Source organism: Dermacentor silvarum, chromosome 7 (assembly GCF_013339745.2).
Source record: "Dermacentor silvarum isolate Dsil-2018 chromosome 7, BIME_Dsil_1.4, whole genome shotgun sequence".
NCBI lineage: Eukaryota > Metazoa > Arthropoda > Arachnida > Ixodida > Ixodidae > Dermacentor > Dermacentor silvarum.
Window position 1 is genome coordinate 153,070,346 of NC_051160.1, and position 22,406 is coordinate 153,092,751.

The window sequence follows — 22,406 nt, forward strand, 5'->3', positions numbered from 1 at the left end:
CATGTGGTTTATCGCTTCAACGCAAACTGAGCGGCGAATGCACAGCGCATACAAAGGTCAGAGCCGTGTGGAGATAAGAGACAGTGCGGGCGACCGCCACCACAGCCAATGCAAGTGTATTGGCAGAGTACAAGCTGCTCCCCCCCCCCTCCCTTCCGCGCTGGCTTCCCGCTTTTTTGCTTTTGCGTGGGAGATTTCGTTGCCAGTTCCCCTTGCGCCCGGTTGCAAGATACGCATTTGGTGCCGTAGCACAGCGTCGCCCCGCCTCCCTCCCCCCCCCCATACCCCCACGGGCTTTCGCGCGACGGTCGCGTTTGCTTTCCGCCGTGCGTTCGCTCCCCGTGATAGCGCTCGTCCCCCACGCGCTTTCACTCGCGCATACGGCGCGCGGCAACCATTTTATCGCCCTTGGAATCCATACAGAACCTCAAGGCGATGGCGACAGCGACGGCAGAAATCCGGTTGAAGTGTCCATGTAATTGCTACCGCAATAATAAATGTGCACGGAATGCTGACAATCTGTGAATTATTCTGTAATAACGACATCTTCATTAAAATATGTTGAAGCAATGCCCAATGAAACGTCCAGCAATTTTTAAAAAGAACATAGTTTCGTGAGTGCTGTAGGGCTATGCGCTACTTGTTTGCGTTGTATGGAAACTGCACCAATTACCTTTGGTTAGCATTTGGTTACTGATAAGAACACCTTGCGCCAGTTCTTGCAACTCGTAAAGTATCAGCAGAACCGATCGCGTATTATGTTGGCGCCCCTCTTCGTTTCCTTTGGAACCAAATTCTTGTCTCGGTTTAGAGAAACCTTCTAAGGAGCGCACTACTTTTATATTCATTTATTTTTTAGTAACCTGCGCAAGGTATCATCCATAAAGTTTTCAAGAAAGGCGCTGAAAGTGCAATCTAGCGAATACGTTCACTTTACTTGCTGGTCAACAATCGGTGTGTTCAGTGGTGTAGATACAACTTACGTGTAGTACCTTGCGATAGAGAAGGCTATATCCTTGCGCTCGTTCAACTAACTCCACATGGGTTCCACGAAGACACGGGTGCGTTCGCCGAATACCTCCGATCAAGGTGTGGAGCGCGTCACGACGCAGAATAATCCCATTGCGAATATTGAATCTTCCGAAGTTGAATAGCCTCTATCCGTTTTTTTATTCCTGTCCAGCGCTCTCTGTAAGTGTCAGCATGGCTTCTGGGTACGCCCGTGCCCACGGCCTTGCGGGTTTTCGCGGATCTATAAAAATTGTACGTGCTCCTGTATTTGACCCCGAATCTCAAAACGCCGAGCGGCCTTCGGAATATTCAAAGGCAAGTTTTAAGACTGCTCATTGGCGAGGGGGAATCAGTGGCAACGTGTTAAAAGGCCCGAACACCGACACTTGAAAGAGCTGCTGGGATTTGCCAGGGAGCTTTTTGGTGGTTCCCCAGGTAGCGCTCTTAACCGCGGCAAGAGGCATTTTTCGTACCCCTACCGAACATCTGTCTGGTTTCCAATACATCAGCAGCAAGTTTCACTGAAGGTAAGACGACTTCATATCTGCGTCCTTAAGCCTAACTTATGCTAAAGTTGTGCATTTCAGCGTACGTTCTCTTTGCATAACACTCGTCCTCATTTATGCGAGATATTTGCCTTTAGACAAAAGTGACGTTGATTACTGGTACGTGTTACGGAACCTATTGCAGACAGTGGCAATCTAGTAGAATTCTTTCTGGAAATCTAGTAGAATCTAGTAGAAATGTATTAGAATAAGGCCATTCTGAACATGAAGTTTCCGATGTGGCCAAACTTGCGATCACTTCTAACTCACACATTCCCAACTTGGTACCTCTATAGGCACCAAGTTGCAAATGCAATTACCACTGTTAGCTAGCGCAAGACAGGGGTAATTGGAGACCACAGGGAGACGCCTTGGTCCTGCAGCGGACATAAATATAGCCTGATGATGAAGATGATAATGATGATGACCTCAGTAGGTGTATTTCCAGACCAAACAGAAATTCCGTGCGTTGTCATTATACACAAAAGCGGATCACATTTTGATTAAAAAAATTACAGGCATATTTCCGTGCTTCCCCTTTCGTCAAAAATAGCTGAGCATAGATTATACAAAAGAATTGCTGTTTCCCTTGCAACTCATAAACTGCAAGCATTTGCGTCGTTCGGTTTTGCAAGGAGCCAGCAGAAGATGTTCCCATTGCAAAAGAAAGAGTAGATCTTGCAGAAAACAGAAAAGAAAATGCTCACACTAGGAGGGTAGGTACATTGGCGCTTTATTTACATTGTGAGTATGGAATGCTGTTCAAATAATATACTGTACGTGGACGACACAAATGTATTCTTCGCAGGCACCGCTATATATATATATATATATATATATATATATATATATATATATATATATATATATGACCTGTACAACCAATTTAACATTTAACACGTAGTGGGCAAGCTTAGGTTTCTGGCTGTAATCGGATAGAACTGCACGGGCTACTAACAAGACAAAGTACTTCCTATTCACAGCTAAACCAATAATACCACCTCTACATCTGCCATTGAAGTTTGAAGAGAGTTTTTATCCATCGCTCAACAACTGTTCGTTTTCTCGGTGTTCTATTTCAAGAAAATCGCGCGTGATATACTCATATTCTGTCGTTCAGTACCCATTTAGAAGAGTCGATTAGAAAAATAAATCTATTGAGATATTATTTGCGCATAAATAAATAGAAAACTTCAGTCCTACAGTGTACTTTTTCACTCACGTTTAACCCGCTCTTTTTTTCCTGTGGTGTACAACAACACAGACTAACATGAACTGCCGTGAGCCTTTACTAAAAGGAGCAATCACAGCGATAGGAAACATTTCCCTCAGACGAAGCACAAAGCCGTACATTACAATATACAAAACACTGGAACTAGACTCCTCACCGACAAACTAACGTGGAACTTTTCCGTCAGCATTAGCAAGACAAGATATTGTTTGTAACTAAATATCCAATAAAACAAGCCACTACGTGGTTATAAAGAATGTATAAGCCTCGTTCACGTATGAACTATGTTGATGAAAAATAATTAGGGTATGTAACTTTTGGAATATCATGTGACCTTCAATTAAGACGACGTTACTAAACGAAAACTAACCAGAGTTCATCTCACGATGACTGACGATGATAATGCTCACAGCAATCGAGCAATGAAGTGACAGACCATACTCTTGTAGCCCCGCTTATTTAACACGTGTAGTGGTAATGTTGAGACTCGCTGATTCGGCTGTATGCTACATACACCGATATCGTTCCAATTGCTATGGAGCTCTCTTGCCAAGGTCGCCTATGAGCATGGAGGCATGACGACGTCTGTATGACTCTGACACAGTAACGATGGATTGAGGAAGAAGGGCACGATGGAACGAGAAAGGCACATAATCACGACGGCGTGACGACAGTCGATTTTTAAATTAGGACGAAGGAATAACGGCGACCAGCTGACGACTACGACTTGGTCGTACTTGACTTGGAATTGGTTCGCCCTGCTGCTAATCCTTGTATTATTTATTTGTAACCGTCATCGAGGGTCCCGTTGCAGTCTTGTACTTTGGGACCCTCGTCTGTATATTTTAATGCTGTCATTAACATACAATGTAATAATAATAATAAACTGATTTGATTTGATTTGACTGCAAGGAGATCCCGACGATGGTGTGATGACGACTGTATGACGGTAACCGGATGAAGAAGCGAGAACGATCGCATGAGAACGACGGTTTCATCACAATTTATTGACGACAGCATGATTACGATAGAATGACGAAGAGGGATAATGTCGATGGATCGATGAAGGTGGCGTGACGACGAAGGCATGGGAAAGGGATGACTATACTGTCCTGATGATCACGGTGAAAGGACAGCTTGACAACGATGGCATGATAACGGTATGACGACAATGCAGTGACGACGATCTCAAGCCAATGACACGAGGACAATGGGATGACGAGTGTATAAAGGCAAGGGTGTGACGATGGCTATATCACGAAACAAGCGGACGATTTCTTGACCACAATGACTTCACGAGAGTTGGATGACGAAGCTGGAGTGACGATAATGGCACGTCTACGACTGCATTACGACGACGGTCTGCTGGAGGCGCGATAGCGACTGTCCAACTATGACGGCATGATAAGGCCAGCATAATCACGAATGAATGACGACCGCACGGTTGCAATACAGTGCCGAAGAATGTTTGACGTTGATCCAACTACGAAGGCAAGGTGACAATGATGCCATCGTGAGAAATGGGTGATGACTCAAGTGATGGTAATGGTAAAATGACAATGTGACGACGACGACATGACGACGACTGTGTGCCGACGAAGCAGTGATGACGACGGCATACGAGATTCGGATGACAAAGCTGGAATGACGACGTTGCAAAGACCACGAGGGCATCACGGCTTCGAACCGATGCCTAGTTACCCAAGCTATTTGGACTACTGGGTTGGTGCAATCGGAGCCGTGACAAAGACAGCATGACGAGTGCCACACAACGAAGTTACCACTTCTTCTTTCGTGGGGTTTACGTGCCAAAACCAGTTCTGATTATGAGGCACGCCGTAGTGGAGGGCTCCGGATTAATTTTGACCACCTGGGATTCTTTAACGTGCACTACAACGCAAGCAAACGGGCGTTTTTGCATTTCGCCTCCATCGAAATGCGGCCGTCGCGGCTGGGATTCGATCCCGCGACCTCGTGCTCAGCAGCGCAACGCCTTAGCTGACTGAGCCACCCCAGCGGGTACACAACGAAGTTAGATTGGCGATGATGGAACTACCACTACGGCAACACTATAGCGGGGTGACAACGAATGCATGACGACGACGGCACGACGAGCATCGGATGACAAAGCTGGAATGTCGGCAATGCAACGACCCTGATGGCATCGCGTCCAAGAGCCGATACCTATTGGCAGAATCTAGTACACAACTTGGGCGACGGGGGGGGGGGGGGGTGCGTTGCATGGATGGCGTGACGACGACGGCATGATGAGTCTAAGGTCATGACGCTGGAATGACAGCAATATGCTGACAAAGATGGCATCACGACCAGGCTCACATACTTCCATAGCGGCGCAAGCAGGTAGATGACTTGAGGCACTGGACTGACGTAAAGGATATATAGATAGATAGATAGATATATAGATAGATAGATAGATAGATAGATAGATAGACAGTCAGATAGATGGACAAATAGATGGGCAGATACATAGATAGGCAGGTACAAAACAACGGAATTAGGCGAACAATGCCATTTGCAATAAAAGGCTTCAAAAAATAATCATTTCACTGTTGTGTGTTAACTTATGTTATTGATGTGTGCGGCTTCATTTCTTTTTTATCGAGGGTGGGGGTGGGTAGGAAATGTGAGCAATGGTGTGTTACTAAATTTCGTTTATTATTTTTGATATCGTATCTCAGTCGTCAAAAGGCCTTAACATTCTACCCAATGCAACTGTTGTGGCATTGTTCTGATGAACCCTGCTGCTGTTGCTGCATACAGTGACTTGGCCATTCAAAAATCTATGCCTTAAGCCATATTCCTTAGGGCAATGCACGCAAATTGTATTTAATAAAGTGCACAAAACATGAAATATATAGTTGGTGTTCTGCATGACGGCTCAAAGCATTGTTTACTTCATGTTCTATCAAATACATTTCATGCCAAAACACACAGATTACTCTCTCCTCTTTCTTCTATTTGGAATTTTTCTGATATAAACTGGCTGGCTTCAGGAAGGGATATTCTACGATGGATCACATCCATGTCATCAATCAGGTAATCGAGAAATCTGCGGAGTACAATCAATCTCTCTATATGGCTTTCATAGATTCTGAAAAGGCATTTGATTCAGTAGAGATACCAGCAGTCATGGAGGCATTGCGTAATCAAGGAGTACAGGAGGCATACGTGAATATCTTAGCAAACATCTACAAGGATTCCACAGCTACCTTGGTTCTCCACAAGAAAAGTAGAAAGTCATCTATCAAGAAAGGGGTCAGGCAAGGAGACACAATCTTTCCAATGCTATTCACTGCATGCTTAGAAGAAGTATTCAAGCTCTTAGACCAGGAAGGCTTAGGAGTGAGGATCAACGGCGAATATCTCAGCAACGTTCGGTTTGCAGATGACATTGTCCTATTCAGCAACAATGGAGACGAATTACAACAAATGATTGAGGACCTTAATCGAGAAAGTGTAAGAATTGGGTTGAAGATGAATATGCAGAAGACAAAGATAATGTTCAATAGCCTGGCAAGGGAACAAGAATTCAGGATCGCTAGTCAGCCTCTAGAGTCTGTAATGGAGTACGTTTATCTAGGTCAATTACTCACAGGGGACCCTGATCACGAGAAAGAAATTTACAGCAGAATAAAATTGGGTTGGAGTGCATACGGCAGGCGTTGCCATATCCTGACTCGGAGCTTACCACTGTCGTTGAAAATAAAAGTGTACAATCATTGCATTCTACCGGTGCTAACATATGGGGCAGAAATTTAGACGTTAACAAAGAACCTCGAGAACTAGTTAAGGAGCGCACAAAGAGCGATGGAACAAAAAATGTTAGGCCTAAGGTTAAGAGACAGGAAGAGAGCGGTGTGGATCAAGGAACAAACGGGGATAGCCGATATTCTAGTTGACATTAAGTGGAAGAAATGGAGCTGGGCTGGTCATGTAATGCGTAGGATGGATAACCGGTGGACCATTAGGGTTACAGAATGGGTACCAAGAGAAGGGAAGCACAGTCGAGGTCGGCAGAAAACCAGATGAGATGATGAAGTTAGGAAATTTGCAGGCACAAGTTGGAATTCGTTAGCGCAAGACAGGGTTAATTGGAGATCGCAGGGAGAGGCCTTCGTCCTGCAGTGGACATAAAATATAGGCTAAAGATGATGATGGTGATATAAACACAATGTCATTGAAAAAGACCCACAATAAACATGCTCTTATAATGGAGATAGGTTGTTCCATGGCCAGAGGTTTCTTCATGGACAAAAAACTAACGGGGGATATGGCAATGAGCTCGAGCTACATATGAAATGAGGGAAGCCATAATTGAGAATTTTATACTGACCATATTATTCACCCGAATTTATCCGAGACGAAAGTCTCAGAGCAAACTTTGTAGATGTCTACTTAATGTGCTTTTAATGTCCTCATTGGAGATATGATTACTATTACTTACTAGAAAAGGTCGCCCAAAACGAAAAGTTCCTTTCACTCCTTGAAAGTTTTTATCTGATCCTTAATAGTATCTTTGTTTGCTTAGTACAAACTGCCAGCCTTAGGTGTAAACAAAAATTGCCGCTTATATTGGTAGAACTAACCAGGGTGTTTGTCCTCATCAGTAGCACAACAATGTCAGGTTGCTAAAAAATAATTAGTGCCTAAACGACAAATCAAGTAACGTTAGGGAAAGTGAAAAAGAATCTAAGCGCCGTTTCCCACCAGAGGTGGGTCTAAAATTGCGCGTAACTATCAATATTTCATATTCAACATTTCCCTTCTAAAGCTTCGTTACTTAGCACTCGATAACATTTTGCAAATCAAGCTAATAATGGTCAGGGTACAACTCCTAAGAGGGAACATTGAGAATTCCTTTATTTTACAACTAAGCTGTGCGGAATTTTAAGGCGAAAGCTTTAGGTGTCTATGTTGGCGGTGGTGCCCTTCGCGGTGACCTTTGCGACACTTCAGCGTGACGAAAAATGGCCGACGCCGCAAAGAGTAACACTACGTCAAGAAATGCTCAGATTGACGTCACATTTCCCAGGGCGGTTCCTGTAAACAAACTAAATTAGTGGCTTCGAAAATAAAACTTGGTACAATTCGGTCTGGGTGGGAATCGAACCTGCGGCTCCGGGGTGCGAGACGACCACGCTTCCCTGAAGCCACTGCTACTTTTTTTTTTATTGCCGGGCTTCGACAAAGTACAACAAATGAACACACAATTATAGACAGTAGGCCATATCGCTCAAGTGGCCAAATTGCCACTGCGGGCGCCTGGTGTTATTTTAAAATTCCCTGAGCACTACCAAAGGCTCCATCCTTGACAGCACTCAGGAACATCTGTTTGTGCTTTCAATATCTCGAGAAACATGTGCACACTTTCGCGGAAATACATGCGTGCTGGTCTTGCGTGTGGGTCACAAAAATGGCCAGCCATTCGGGAGCGCCATATAGTGTGGAGGCCCATCAGCCTAATCTGGTCAAACGGAAAACCATCCTCATTATCTGTTGGCAGGTACCTGATCCCGTAAGAGTCGAGCGGTAATTCTTTTTTAAGGGTTCTTTGTAGCACATCCCAAAAATATACCCCATCCCAGCAGTGAAGAAAAACATGGTCTATTGTCTCAAGCTGCTTGCATATGAGGCAGGGGGAACCCCAAGGTAGAAATAAACCCCTTTCCTCTAGAAAAGACTTAACAGTTAAAGTTCCAGTGTGTAACATGAAAAAAAAAGGTTTTTGTTCCTGGCGACACCTGCATTTTTTAACTCTCTTTAAAACATTTCCACCTGGGCCTCCAGAGTATACGGCCCTGTACAAGGGCACAGGAAACACCACGTCACAAACACCTTTGTACAATTTTTTCCTTTTAACGCTACTCAAATATTCCATCGAAAAAGGTGTGTTTAGAAATTTGAGACTTGCAACAATTTCTCTGTAGAAACCACAAACGCCACCTGAAACATATTGCGTCGTCACCACAAAATTAGGCAATGCACGCCCGAGTTTTTGTTGACACACCGTACGCAGGAATGGGTCTCTAACATCTCGGAAAAATAAAAACCTCTTTACAATCTGTCGCACAAACAAATGTCCCAGTCTTAAACCACCGGCCTTTACCTGCCGAAACAAGTTCGTGCGGCTGCACCTCTCCCAACTGGACGCCCAAACAAAGACAGCAAAAACACGGTGCATCTTCTGCACATTTACTCGGGAACAATGCAGCACTTGCATTACGTACCACAACTTGCTGATCAAAAAAGATTGCACACCGTAGCTCTTGCTAAGACTGATAGACGAGAACTTTTCCATCAGTCCGCGTTTTCTCGCGTCGCTTGCGCCTGCGCTCGCCAGTATGGATCAGTGTCTTCATAAAATTCAAGCGGTACCCCCAAGTACCTTGGTGAAGTGGTAACCCAAGCCACGTTGGCAAATGTGTCTGGGGTCGAAGGCGATTCTCCGTGCAAAAATCCCAGGCACTTACCCCAGTTTACCCCACTTCCGGTTACCAAACTGAAGCCCTTCACTCCTTCGACTGTTCTGGTAATACTTTCCTTGTCCCTGCAAAGAACCGCGACATCATCTGCATAGGCGAACAATTTACCCTCGGTCGCCTGTACATTGAATCCATGTATTGCATCGTTCTGTATTATATTAAGACATAGCGCTTCTATATAGATGTCAAACAATAGAGAGCTGAGGGGGCAACCCTGGCGCACCGAACGTCGTACGCTTATAGGGGCCCCCAGCAATTTGTTAAGAATTAGCCTCGTAGTGCAGTTGCGGTACGCCAAAGTCACTCCCTCTCGGATGACTGAACCGATATTGATGTTGTCCAATATGCAAAACAAAATACAATGTGGCACACAATCAAAAGCCTTTTCTATATCCAACTATAGTAACGCCACACGTGCATATGTGGCATCACAACATTCGAGTACACATCGCGCCTTGTGAATGTTGTAAACGATGGAACGACCTTTGATCCCACACGTTTGGTGAGGGCCGACTATTTCGCCTATAACGCTCTGTAGTCTCCCAGCAAGAACCTTCATATAAATTTTATAGTCCACGTTTGTCAGAGCGATAGGTCTGTACGACGATACCTGCTTAAGCTTATCTGCTTTATCAGTTTTCGGAATAACTACAGTATGTGACGTCCCAAACGACTTCGGCAATGCATTTACTTCATATGCCTCATTAAATACTGCAGTCAGCATAGGAGCTAGTTGTTCCTTGAAGGCTTTATAGAAGGCTGCACCCAAGCCATCGGGCCCAGGTGATTTTCCAGGCTTTAAATCCTCTTCTAGTCGTGGTATCGCCCTTAGAAAAACTTCTTTAAACCGGTCCAGGTAAACATTCCGCTGATCAAACAATACTTGATAATGCTCAAAGAAAGCTTGCCCGATTTCTTCATTATCTATCGTGCTGCGTCCCGCCCATTCTATCTCACTGACGTGATTCCGCCTTGCGTGCGCTTTTTCCATCCCTAACGCCCGCTTTGTGGGCGTCTCCCCCGCGTCTAGTTCCTGCGCTCTGGCGCGGACAAGCGCTCCACAATAGCGTTCTTCTGCGTTGAGTTCTAGCTTTTGTTTTAGCTTCCTGACGTCATCCATGTTTAAGCCAGGCGCGTTGCACTCCAGAGCTATTAATTTTTCTAGCATAGTCTTTAACTGCGTTTCATTTATTTTTTCCTGGTACCGCATGCAGCTCGCCCTTTCAATACCTTTTATGTTGATCTGTTGCTTGCATAGTTCCCATTCCTGGCCCAATTCATGCATTCCACCACCAGTAACTTTACTAATTTCTTCCTCCGCACCTCTGGTGAATTCTGTATCATTGAGCAGTTGGTTGTTCAATTTCCAAAGGTCCCACTGGAAACAGCTGCCTCCTTTTTCGGTTCCAATGGAACATTCAACCATGCAATGGTCCGAGAAAGGCGCGGGCACTACATCATAGCCATGGCACTTTGGGACCAAGCATGCAGACACGTAAATCCTGTCGAGTCGATCATGGCTGGTATCCTGGAAATGAGTGTACTTAAGCTGGCTCTTGCTCACCAGATATTCGCCCGCATCCTCCAAAGAAAAATCGTTAATTAAATGAAAAAGAACCTCAGTACTTTTATCCCTGAAGGTGCGCACGCTAGTTTTGTCACTGGCGCTCAGAACACAAATGAAGTCGCCCAACAGGATGAGCTGCCTTTCCGTGTTCAGATGTTGCTCAACGGATTAGAAAAAGGCCGCCCTCTCATCAACTGCGGTGGGTGCATATATGCAGACAGCGCGCCATTGCGTAGAGCAAAACACTAAATCACAGACAGCTCCTCGTCCCGAAGGAAGTGAAACATGCGACTGAGTCAGCAGACCTGGTAGCTTTTTGACAAACAAGACACAACCGGCAGAAGTACCAACTGCGTGGCTGACAATAGCACAAAACCTAGACGTGAAATGATGCACCATGCTCTCGGTCTCTTCGACCCCTTCGACCTTTGTATCTTGTATACCAAGCATATCGATACCTTTCTTAGTTAAAAGGCGCAGCACTTGGCTCTGCCTTTTCTTTGTGGCTAAACCTCGCACCTTTAGACTGGTAACTTTAAACGTAAGAGCAGAAGCCATTCTGCAGCGGTTAGAAGAGAACGAGAGCATAGCGATTACCTTTCGCGTCTAGCGCGTCGCTAGACGCTTTTGTTGTCACCAGTGCCGTCTGTTTGGGCAGGTCGGCCTTGTTGCAAGGCCTGCTTTTCGGCGGCTCTTGCGTCGGTCGGTACAGTTGGTTTTGGTCTTAAGCTTAGTCGTCTCCCTTGCGTGGTTTTCGTCGGAGGCTCCTCGTTGCTAGCGTCTGTCGCTTGGTCCTTCTCGTTCCCGCGTTCGGCGAGCGTGCGTTTCACTGCGCCGGTGACGCTCGTCGCTCGGGCGCCGCTCTTAACGAGGGGCTCCTGGCTGCTCCCTGGTTCCGATGTGTCCGGCTCTGGTCGGCCCTCTGCATCACTCGACCCTCCATATTCTGTTCCTTCACCGTGTGTCGTTGGCGGTTGTTTGCTTTCTTCGTTGGACAAATCTTTGCCTCTTTCGTCAAGAGCCGAAGAATCCGGAGTCGCTGCTGGCTTGTCTTCCCCGGCTCCTTTTGCAGCTTCTTCCGCCTCGACGACATCCATGAGGTGGTCCGCCACCTACTCCATCGATGCGGATCCTGTAGCCGCTGCGTACATCCGTACGCACTCCCCATCACCATGGCCGAACCGCCTACATTTAGAACACCGTGGTATCTTGCACTCTCGGCGCACGTGGCCTGTGCCGCGGCAGCGCAAGCACTGCATCGGCCGTCCAGGCGCCACTACCAGGGCCAGCTCTCCTGCAACTCTTATCCGGTGCGGCAGGTCCTCGACCTTCATCCCAGGCTTCATCTTTAGAAGCACGGTTCTGGTAGTTGAACCCTTTTCCTGGACCCCTTGAACACGCCACCGCTCACGGGTCACTTCGGTCACTTTTCCGAACGCCGCTAGCGCCGTCCGAATGTCCTCATCGGTCAGGCCGTGAAGCATCCAGCGGAGCTGCCGCTTCACCTGTTGATCCTCCGGGTCCAGGATGAGGCACCGGCGCCTGTTTTCGCGACCGCACACGGCCGCAATCGCCGCTCCGCTGGAGCTCATGGTTCCTGCGTCCGACGCACATGACAGCCGACGAAAGAATGATGAAGCCACGGCTACTCCACGTTTCTTGCCTACTAACGGTGTGCCTTGTGCATGCATGAATGCACATATCACAGAGACGCGCTCGTGCCACTGCTCGCACGTTCATCGTCTTCTTCCAAACCTGGCTGCGATACCGCTCATCATGCCAGCGTTCCCATACTGCCCCTCCGTCTGCGAAGGCGCTGACGGCACTGGCCGGCCGCCAGTAGGTGTGGCGATTTCGGTGAGCTCTGCCGTGCGCTCCGATTGACGAACCTTCGACGGAGATGGTACAAAAAAGTAAAGTGTTTCACGTTTGTAAAACGTGAAGGTGAAAGCGTGATTGCACACTTGGCACACAGTTGCCGCATTTCTTCGTAAACGTATACCTTAATCGTGACAAAAGATGTAGCAAGAGCGCGAGCAGGCAATTCGCCCTAACGTTTTACAAACGTGTAAAACTTGGTTAATTTTTTGAGCTGAAGCAGCCTACAAGCACTCAGAAAAGTGGAGAGAAAAGTGAATACATTCTTTGGAAATACGTATACAACAAACAGAACAGCATTCGTTTCAATAAAAAACAAGCACAAAACAGCATCCGAACGACATATTTAGTCAGAAGCCCGCGAGAAATTCATTAGGGCGTTCTATGCGGCGTGTTGATGCATGTGTCCATGCCGCAAAGGTTTTCATATCAAGCGTCTGTACTAGAGGTCCTGTGTTTCAATCCCGCCGTCTATCATTTTTAATAATGTTTATTCATTTGCTACACAGTACTGCAATCACGAATAACGAGTTTACAAAGTCACCAAGCCAGAAGGACGAGGTTTAGGCACAACTATGTACTTCCCATAATTCCCATGCTGGCTGGACTGCCCCGATTGCAGCTCCCGTAGACACTCCCGCTGCAGCACTGCTAGGGGTAGGTCACGCAGAGTTAGGGCTCCCGAGGGACCAAAGCGGAGACAAGGCGATTATCACTACCATTACTCCAAATTATTAAAACATTTCATACACCCATCTGCAGGTGCAGTGGTTCTGCAGCAGCTTCGCTGGGCATCCGCTTTCGCGGGGCCGAGACAGCGAGTCAATTATTTTTACACAGATCTAGCATTTGACGAGGATTCGGAGTATTGTGCGTCTGTGATTTTTTAGAAGGGGTTCCTTATACGATCTTATAAGTGAATTAGTCAATGCGGAACATGGATATGTTTGTGGACACATCTCGGGCACCAACTCTCCAAACATGTCTCAGCATTCATTTAAAGCTGCATAGTGTACAACTCCTAACAAGGAACACTGAGAATTCCTTTATGTTACAACTAAGCTGTGCGGAATTTTAAGGCGGACGCCTTAGGTGTCTATGTTGGCGGTGCAAAAAAATAAAGTGTTTCACGTTTTGCTTTTATTTTACAACACATTTTGAGAAAGATCAACTTAATGTAGTCACTGAAAAATTTTAGCGACTATATTAAGTCGCAGAAAAAGTGTCGTAATGTAATCGCTTTATGACGATTACATTTCTTTGATATTCAAGTATTGTAACTAATATTGTTGTAAATAGAAATTTCAAACATCAGAGCTCCCATGAATTCTCAGTATTCGCATATTGGTACGTTCATTGAAACACGCCCATCTCTGAAATGGGCATAAGATTGGCTGATTTGGCTACAGCCCACGAATATTTATAACAATCTTATATAAAGTAGAATATATCATCAGAGAAACAAAATTTCAGACGATTACGATGTTCCTTAATGCGAGATTTGAGAGCAGCTGGATACGTGTCCTCATTTCGCGATATATTGAGGCAAAGAATTTGAGGCCGAAATCCACGCATCGACTGGCAGTTGGTCAGTGTCGTCACCACCTTCGCAGAGGGAGGGGCAGTAAGGGAACGTTGGCATGGTGAGAGGCATCCGAGCCAGCTGTGGAAGAAGACGACGATGAACGCGCCAGCAGTGGCACGAGCACGTTCGCGCGCTTACGCCGAGGGACGCCGATGAGCGAGCTGTGGAAGAAAACGAAAGCGCTAGGAGTGGAACGAACGCGTTCGCGCTGTTGTGTATAAACCGCATGCACGCGATCTTGCGCGCGACAGCGACAAGCAACGCGATGCAGATGGCTGTCGCGGTCGCTCGTCGCCTACAAGTCGTACCGCATGCGAGCGATGAGACGAGCGATAACTTTGGCGTGGCGCGTGCTTAATAATTAAAGTTGATGTGTTTTAGTGTAAAAATAGAAGCATAAATATTTCTAAAGGTCTTGCACTACGTTATTATTCTTGCACATATCAAAATCTAGACGTTTGCTCGTTCCGTGCGACAATGGGTAGTAGTACTTGACGCTATTGGCTAGTCGATCATAGCACTTACGGGCGACGAGCGACGAATTCTAGATTTCGAGATCCGAGTGATCTTGCGACAGGAACGAGTGGTCTGTTCGCGCGACGGCCCGTTCCGTCGCTCGAAGCCGTCGCTCGTCGCCGTCGCGCACAAAATCGCTCTCATGCGGTTTGGGCTTTACACCGAGGGACGCCGATGAGCGAGCTGTGGAAGAAGATGAAGGCGCTTGGAGTGGAACGAGCGCGTTCGCGCAGTTACATCGAGGGACGCCGATGAGCGAGTTGTGGAAGAAGACGAAGGCGCTTGGAGTGGAACGAGCACATTCGCGCAGTTACGCCGAGGGACGCTGATGAGCGAGTTGTGGAAGAAGACGAAGGCGCTTGGAGTGGAACGAGCGCGTTCGCGCAGTTACACCGAGGGACGCCGATGAGCGAGTTGTGGAAGAAGACGAAGGCGCTTGGAGTGGAACGAGCGCGTTCGCGAAGTTACAGCGAGGGACGCCGATGAGCGAGTTGTGGAAGAAGACGAAGGCACTTGGAGTGAAACGAGCGCGTTCGCGAAGTTACACCGAGGGACGCCGATGAGCGAGTTGTGGAAGAAGACGAAGGCGCTTGGAGTGGAACGAGCGCGTTCGCGCAGTTACACCGAGGGACGCCGATGAGCGAGTTGTGGAAGAAGACGAAGGCACTTGGAGTGGAACGAGCGCGTTCGCGCAGTTACACCGAGGGACGCCGATGAGCGAGTTGTGGAAGAAGACGAAGGCGCTTGGAGTGGAACGAGCGCGTTCGCTCAGTTACACCGAGGGACGCCGATGAGCGAGCTGTGGAAGAAGACGAAGCAGGGGCGTAGCCAGAAATTTTTTTCGGGGGGGGGGGGGTTCATCGGCCCGACCGGGGGGCGGGGGGGGGGTAAGCGTCTGCTTTCCTCTACGTGACGTGATCGATAATAAATATCGGTAGTTTAAGCACACTCTCTGCATGTATACCCCCCCCCCTCGCGTGTGTGTGTGCCTGTGTGCTTGTGAAGAAATTAAGTAAAAAGTAATGTAAGCTCAGTAGAATACAGTAAGTACGACAGGTACAGTGGGCGTTTGGAGCAACCGTCTCTGATCGCGCCACTGAATGGACCAGTCTTCGAAAACGCATCATTGAGACGACCCGCCCGATCGGAGACGGCATCATTAATTGTTAATCTCCGTTAAGCGTAGATGGCGTCGTCCTCGTCGGGGCTAAGTGCGTTTCACAGGTCAAGGACGGCTATACATGTGAAAATGCACGTGTTACCAGGCTATACCTACTCCCATAGCAATAGCTTGTTCGCTGCGTCTTTGCGCTAGAAAACTTAAATACGCGCAAAAACGAGTAATGCTTTTTTTACGAAGCTTTCGTCGCCTTGCATTTCCTGCGGCAAGTGCATGGGCCGCTGTGTCTTCCGCTGTGTGCGAGCGTGCAGCCGTCATTTGCCTTTACGTCAACAGATTCAGAATTGTACAGAATATTTCACCGCACTGCATAGTTACGGCATGTGTACGCATTTTAAGTAGTGCGTGCGAGTCATTTCTGCTTCACTTAGGCCGGTGCAAACAGGAAGCGGCCTTGTACCTCACAGAATCTCGACTCATTGGTGTACTAGTGATGCAGGAATGAACTCCGGTCTTGTTCAGTGCATAGTGCACATAATCAATTTCTCAGGACGCGTGAACTCCGACGAGAACTGTCAGCGCCTGCAACAAGAGTTTACTTACGCTGTACTGCGCACAGCAGTAATTCATGCTTGTCGGCTGTCTGTTTCGTGCATTCTGTTGCGAGTCGGTGGAATTTCACTGCTGGCATCAACCCTTTCGTGTGTACATTGCTGGTTTGGGATTCCACAACACAACAGCAACTACCAGCCTTTCGTAATTGCTGGTTTGGGATTCAGCAACACAACAGTAACTACCAGCCTTCCGTAGGGGCGCAATCGCAAACGAGAGACGTTTTGCGCTGCAGACTATGGCTACGTTCACACTTGGGAAGCGGCAAGCGGGTGGAGAGGCCAAAGCGGCCGGAAAATCTTTTCCGCGCATGTCCAAGTTCACATTTGTTTTGCTACCACCGCGGCCACCGCTGCCGCTTTCGTCCACATCCATCTATAGTCTGCGTACGTTTGTCGGCGGGGTGGCGCTCATTATCGCATTATTTCGAGCGGTATGTTCATTCACTGACCCACCCGTCATCAAAAGTGATCATCTTGCGCAATTTCGCGTGTCATCTGCGACCTTCGGTAAGTTCCTCGTTGGCGTTCTGTAATTCTCCTCAGACGGGCGCGGTAGCGCTGTGTCACAGGTTGCTGCGTAGGCGTGATTATATTTCTTTAATAGCTTTTATTTACAAGTTGTAATAACATTTCATCATTTCGTATTATTTTCGGCGCCTCCAGGACACGAAAGCGGCAACGGGAACACCAAAGCTAAAACCCGGGCTGGCCCTTGTGTTGGGGCTCGCCGAAGCCTGCGCGTCCTACGTGAGACCTACGCTCCCAATCTATCGTCGCGACGAGAAAAGCACCCCGCGACTTCTGCAACATACCGTGCACGAGCGAGGAGAATTATGGAGCGCCAACGAGGAATCTGCCTAACTATTGTCTGTCATGGAAGTGGAAGAAGAAATGGCTTTTATACTTCTACCTACTTGTTTTCTAGAAATGGACAATGAATAAACGGAAGACAAGAAAACCTCGGAAACGGCAGTGGTGGGTTCGCCTGGCTTTGGTAAAGTGTAAGAAGTTGGGTCACGCCAAGGGTTCGTTGCCGCACCTCCGGTCGCGCGACGTTGAATACTATCGCGAGTATTGCTGACAGTACGTTTTAGTACTTCTCTTGTCGTAGAGCAAGGGGTGGTTCTTGATCGCGTCGATCAGCATTGCAGCCTACACTTTTGGTGCCATGTTCAATGTTACGACCGGAAGTTTACATGCTAGTGTAGCTTCCGGTCGAGCAGAACGACTTTCCGCCACGTTTCCGCTTCGCCATGGCGAAAAAATCGGTCCGAGACCAATTTGGCTCGCCGCCTGTTTTTCTGCCTGTTTTGCCGCCTAGGCGGGCGGATTTTTGCAAGATTTTGCCGCTTCCGCCAGCTTCGAGACCAAGTTCCTACGCGAACGCGGCCTAACCGGCACCTGAAGGGAAGCGGCGGAAATGTATACCGGAAATTTCGACCACCTGGGGACTTTAACGTGCACCTAAATCTAAGTAAACGGGCCTCGAGCATTTTCGCCTTCATCTAAAATGCGGCTGCCGCATTTGTTGCTTCATTTGTTGCGCATTTGTTGTTTCAGAATGCGGCCGCCACATTCGCGCCCAAAACCTCACAGAGTGTCAAGGCCTTGACAAACACCGTGACAGTTTTTTTTTTCATATGCAGACATGATTCGCTGTAAATTACCAACCCAAACGGAAGCGCCCAGGACTGAAAGTGTGAAAGTAGCACCGGTTTCTTGAAATATGTCAGCGCGAAGCGACGAGAGCAAAGGGTGGGTTAGTGGGTGGGGGGGTGCAAAAAATTTCGGGGGGGGGGGGGTTTGAACCCCCCCAACCCCCGCCTTGGCTACGCCACTGAGACGAAGGCACTTGGAGTGGAACCAGCGCGTTCGCGAAGTTACACCGAGGGACGCCGATGAGCGAGTTGTGGAAGAAGACGAAGGCGCTTGGAATGGAACGAGCGCGTTCGCGCAGTTACACCGAGGGACGCCGATGAGCGAGCTGTGGAAGAAGACGAAGGCGCTTGGAGTGGAACGAGCGCGTTCGCGCAGTTACATCGAGGGACGCCGATGAGCGAGTTGTGGAAGAAGACGAAGGCGCTTGGAGTGGAACGAGCACGTTCGCGCAGTTACGCCGAGGGACGCTGATGAGCGAGTTGTGGAAGAAGACGAAGGCGCTTGGAGTGGAACGAGCGCGTTCGCGCAGTTACACCGAGGGACGCCGATGAGCGAGTTGTGGAAGAAGACGAAGGCGCTTGGAGTGGAACGAGCACGTTCGCGCAGTTACACCGAGGGACGCCGATGAGCGAGCTGTCGAAGAAGACGAAGGCACTTGGAGTGGAACGAGCGCGTTCGCGAAGTTACACCGAGGGACGCCGATGAGCGAGTTGTGGAAGAAGACGAAGGCGCTTGGAGTGGAACGAGCGCGTTCGCGCAGTTACACCGAGGGACGCCGATGAGCGAGTTGTGGAAGAAGACGAAGGCACTTGGAGTGGAACGAGCGCGTTCGCGCAGTTACACCGAGGGACGCCGATGAGCGAGTTGTGGAAGAAGACGAAGGCGCTTGGAGTGGAACGAGCGCGTTCGCTCAGTTACAGCGAGGGACGCCGATGAGCGAGCTGTGGAAGAAGACGAAGGCACTTGGAGTGGAACGAGCGCGTTCGCGAAGTTACACCGAGCGACGCCGATGAGCGAGTTGTGGAAGAAGACGAAGGCGCTTGGAGTGGAACGAGCGCGTTCGCGCAGTTACACCGAGGGACGCCGATGAGCGAGTTGTGGAAGAAGACGAAGGCGCTTGGAGTGAACGAGCAAGTTCGTGCAGTTACACCGAGGGACGCCGATGAGCGAGTTGTGGAAGAAGACGAAGGCGCTTGGAGTGGAACGAGCGCGTTCGCTCAGTTACAGCGAGGGACGCCGATGAGCGAGCTGTGGAAGAAGACGAAGGCACTTGGAGTGGAACGAGCGTGTTCGCGCAGTTACACCGAGGGACGCCGATGAGCGAGCTGTGGAAGAAGACGAAGGCGCTTAAAGTGGAACGAGTGCGTTCGCGCAGTTACACCGAGGGACGCCGATGAGCGAGTTGTGGAAGAAGACGAAGGCGCTTGGAGTGGAACGAGCGCGATCGCGCAGTTACACCGAGGGACGCCGATGAGCGAGCTGTGGAAGAAGACGAAGGCGCTTGGAGTGGAACGAGCGCGTTCGCTCAGTTACAGCGAGGGACGCCGATGAGCGAGCTGTGGAAGAAGACGAAGGCACTTGGAGTGGAACGAGCGCGTTCGCGAAGTTACACCGAGCGACGCCGATGAGCGAGTTGTGGAAGAAGACGAAGGCGCTTGGAGTGGAACGAGCACGTTCGCGCAGTTACACCGAGGGACGCCGATGAGCGAGTTGTGGAAGAAGACGAAGGCGCTTGGAGTGAACGAGCAAGTTCGCGCAGTTACACCGAGGGACGCCGATGAGCGAGTTGTGGAAGAAGACGAAGGCGCTTGGAGTGTAACGAGCGCGTTCGCGCAGTTACACCGAGGGACGCCGATGAGCGAGCTGTGGAAGGAGACGAAGGCGCTTGGAGTGGAACGAGCGCGTTCGCGCAGTTACACCGAGGGACGCCGATGAGCGAGTTGTGGAAGAAGACGAAGGCGCTTGGAGTGGAACGAGCGCGATCGCGCAGTTACACCGAGGGACGCCGATGAGCGAGTTGTGGAAGAAGACGAAGACGTTTGGAGTAGAACGAGCAAGTTCGCGCAGTTACACCGAGGGACGCCGATGAGCTAGTTGTGGAAGAAGACGAAGGCGCTTGGAGTGGAACGAGCGCGTTCGCACAGTTACACCGAGGGACGCAATGAGCGAGTTGTGGAAGAAGACGAAGGCGCTTGGAGTGAACGAGCGCGTTCGCGCAGTTACACCGAGGGACGCCGATGAGCGAGCTGTGGAAGAAGACGAAGGCGCTTAAAGTGGAACGAGTGCGTTCGCGCAGTTACACCGAGGGACGCCGATGAGCGAGTTGTGGAAGAAGACGAAGGCGCTTGGAGTGGAACGAGCGCGTTCGCGCAGTTACGCCGAGGGACGCCGATGAGCGAGTTGTGGAAGAAGACGAAGGCGCTTGGAGTGGAACGAGCGCGTTCGCGCAGTTACACCGAGGGACGCCGATGAGCGAGTTGTGGAAGAAGACGAAGGCGCTTGGAGTGGAACGAGCGCGATCGCGCAGTTACACCGAGGGACGCCGATGAGCGAGCTGTGGAAGAAGACGAAGGCACTTGGAGTGGAACGAGCGCGTTCGCGAAGTTACACCGAGGGACGCCGATGAGCGAGTTGTGGAAGAAGACGAAGGCGCTTGGAATGGAACGAGCGCGTTCGCGCAGTTACACCGAGGGACGCCGATGAGCGAGCTGTGGAAGAAGACGAAGGCGCTTGGAGTGGAACGAGCGCGATCGCGCAGTTACACCGAGGGACGCCGATGAGCGAGTTGTGGAAGAAGACGAAGACGCTTGGAGTAGAACGAGCAAGTTCGCGCAGTTACACCGAGGGACGCCGATGAGCTAGTTGTGGAAGAAGACGAAGGCGCTTGGAGTGGAACGAGCACGTTCGCACAGTTACACCGAGGGACGCAATGAGCGAGTTGTGGAAGAAGACGAAGGCGCTTGGAGTGAACGAGCGCGTTCGCGCAGTTACACCGAGGGACGCCGATGAGCGAGCTGTGGAAGAAGACGAAGGCGCTTGGAATGGAACGAGCGCGTTCGCGCAGTTACACCGAGGGACGCCGATGAGCGAGTTGTGGAAGAAGACGAAGGCGCTTGGAGTGGAACGAGCGCGTTCGCGCAGTTACATCGAGGGACGCCGATGAGCGAGTTGTGGAAGAAGACGAAGGCGCTTGGAGTGGAACGAGCACGTTCGCGCAGTTACGCCGAGGGACGCTGATGAGCGAGTTGTGGAAGAAGACGAAGGCGCTTGGAGTGGAACGAGCGCGTTCGCGCAGTTACACCGAGGGACGCCGATGAGCGAGTTGTGGAAGAAGACGAAGGCGCTTGGAGTGGAACGAGCACGTTCGCGCAGTTACACCGAGGGACGCCGATGAGCGAGCTGTGGAAGAAGACGAAGGCACTTGGAGTGGAACGAGCGCGTTCGCGAAGTTACACCGAGGGACGCCGATGAGCGAGTTGTGGAAGAAGACGAAGGCGCTTGGAGTGGAACGAGCGCGTTCGCGCAGTTACACCGAGGGACGCCGATGAGCGAGTTGTGGAAGAAGACGAAGGCGCTTGGAGTGGAACGAGCGCGTTCGCGCAGTTACACCGAGGGACGCCGATGAGCGAGTTGTGGAAGAAGACGAAGGCGCTTGGAGTGAACGAGCAAGTTCGCGCAGTTACACCGAGGGACGCCGATGAGCGAGTTGTGGAAGAAGACGAAGGCGCTTGGAGTGGAACGAGCGCGTTCGCTCAGTTACAGCGAGGGACGCCGATGAGCGAGCTGTGGAAGAAGACGAAGGCACTTGGAGTGGAACGAGCGCGTTCGCGCAGTTACACCGAGGGACGCCGATGAGCGAGCTGTGGAAGAAGACGAAGGCGCTTGAAGTGGAACGAGTGCGTTCGCGCAGTTACACCGAGGGACGCCGATGAGCGAGTTGTGGAAGAAGACGAAGGCGCTTGGAGTGGAACGAGCGCATTCGCGCAGTTACACCGAGGGACGGCTGCGCTCAACCTAGGAACGGGCACCTAAGAGAGCCTCTCTAATATATTCTTGACTATGACGTCACTTATTGTCCTCTTTGCTATACAGCAGTGGCTGGAAAGCAGAGGAATTAACCGTGGACCACATCAATGCTAGCCTCTTCTGCATCCATGTGCATTTAATACGTCGGATT

General features: G+C 49.6%; 1 protein-coding gene across 1 annotated transcript in view; it reads left to right on the forward strand.

The window, feature by feature from the left end:
* The first annotated feature begins 1,300 nt into the window (after positions 1 to 1,300).
* Positions 1,301 to 22,406, forward strand: part of LOC119457381 (uncharacterized) — a 52,224-nt gene continuing 31,118 nt past the window's right edge. The window contains exon 1 of the mRNA XM_037718970.2: positions 1,301 to 1,538. The gene's annotated coding sequence lies outside the window, so the exon portion shown is untranslated. The remainder of the gene's footprint in view (positions 1,539 to 22,406) is intronic.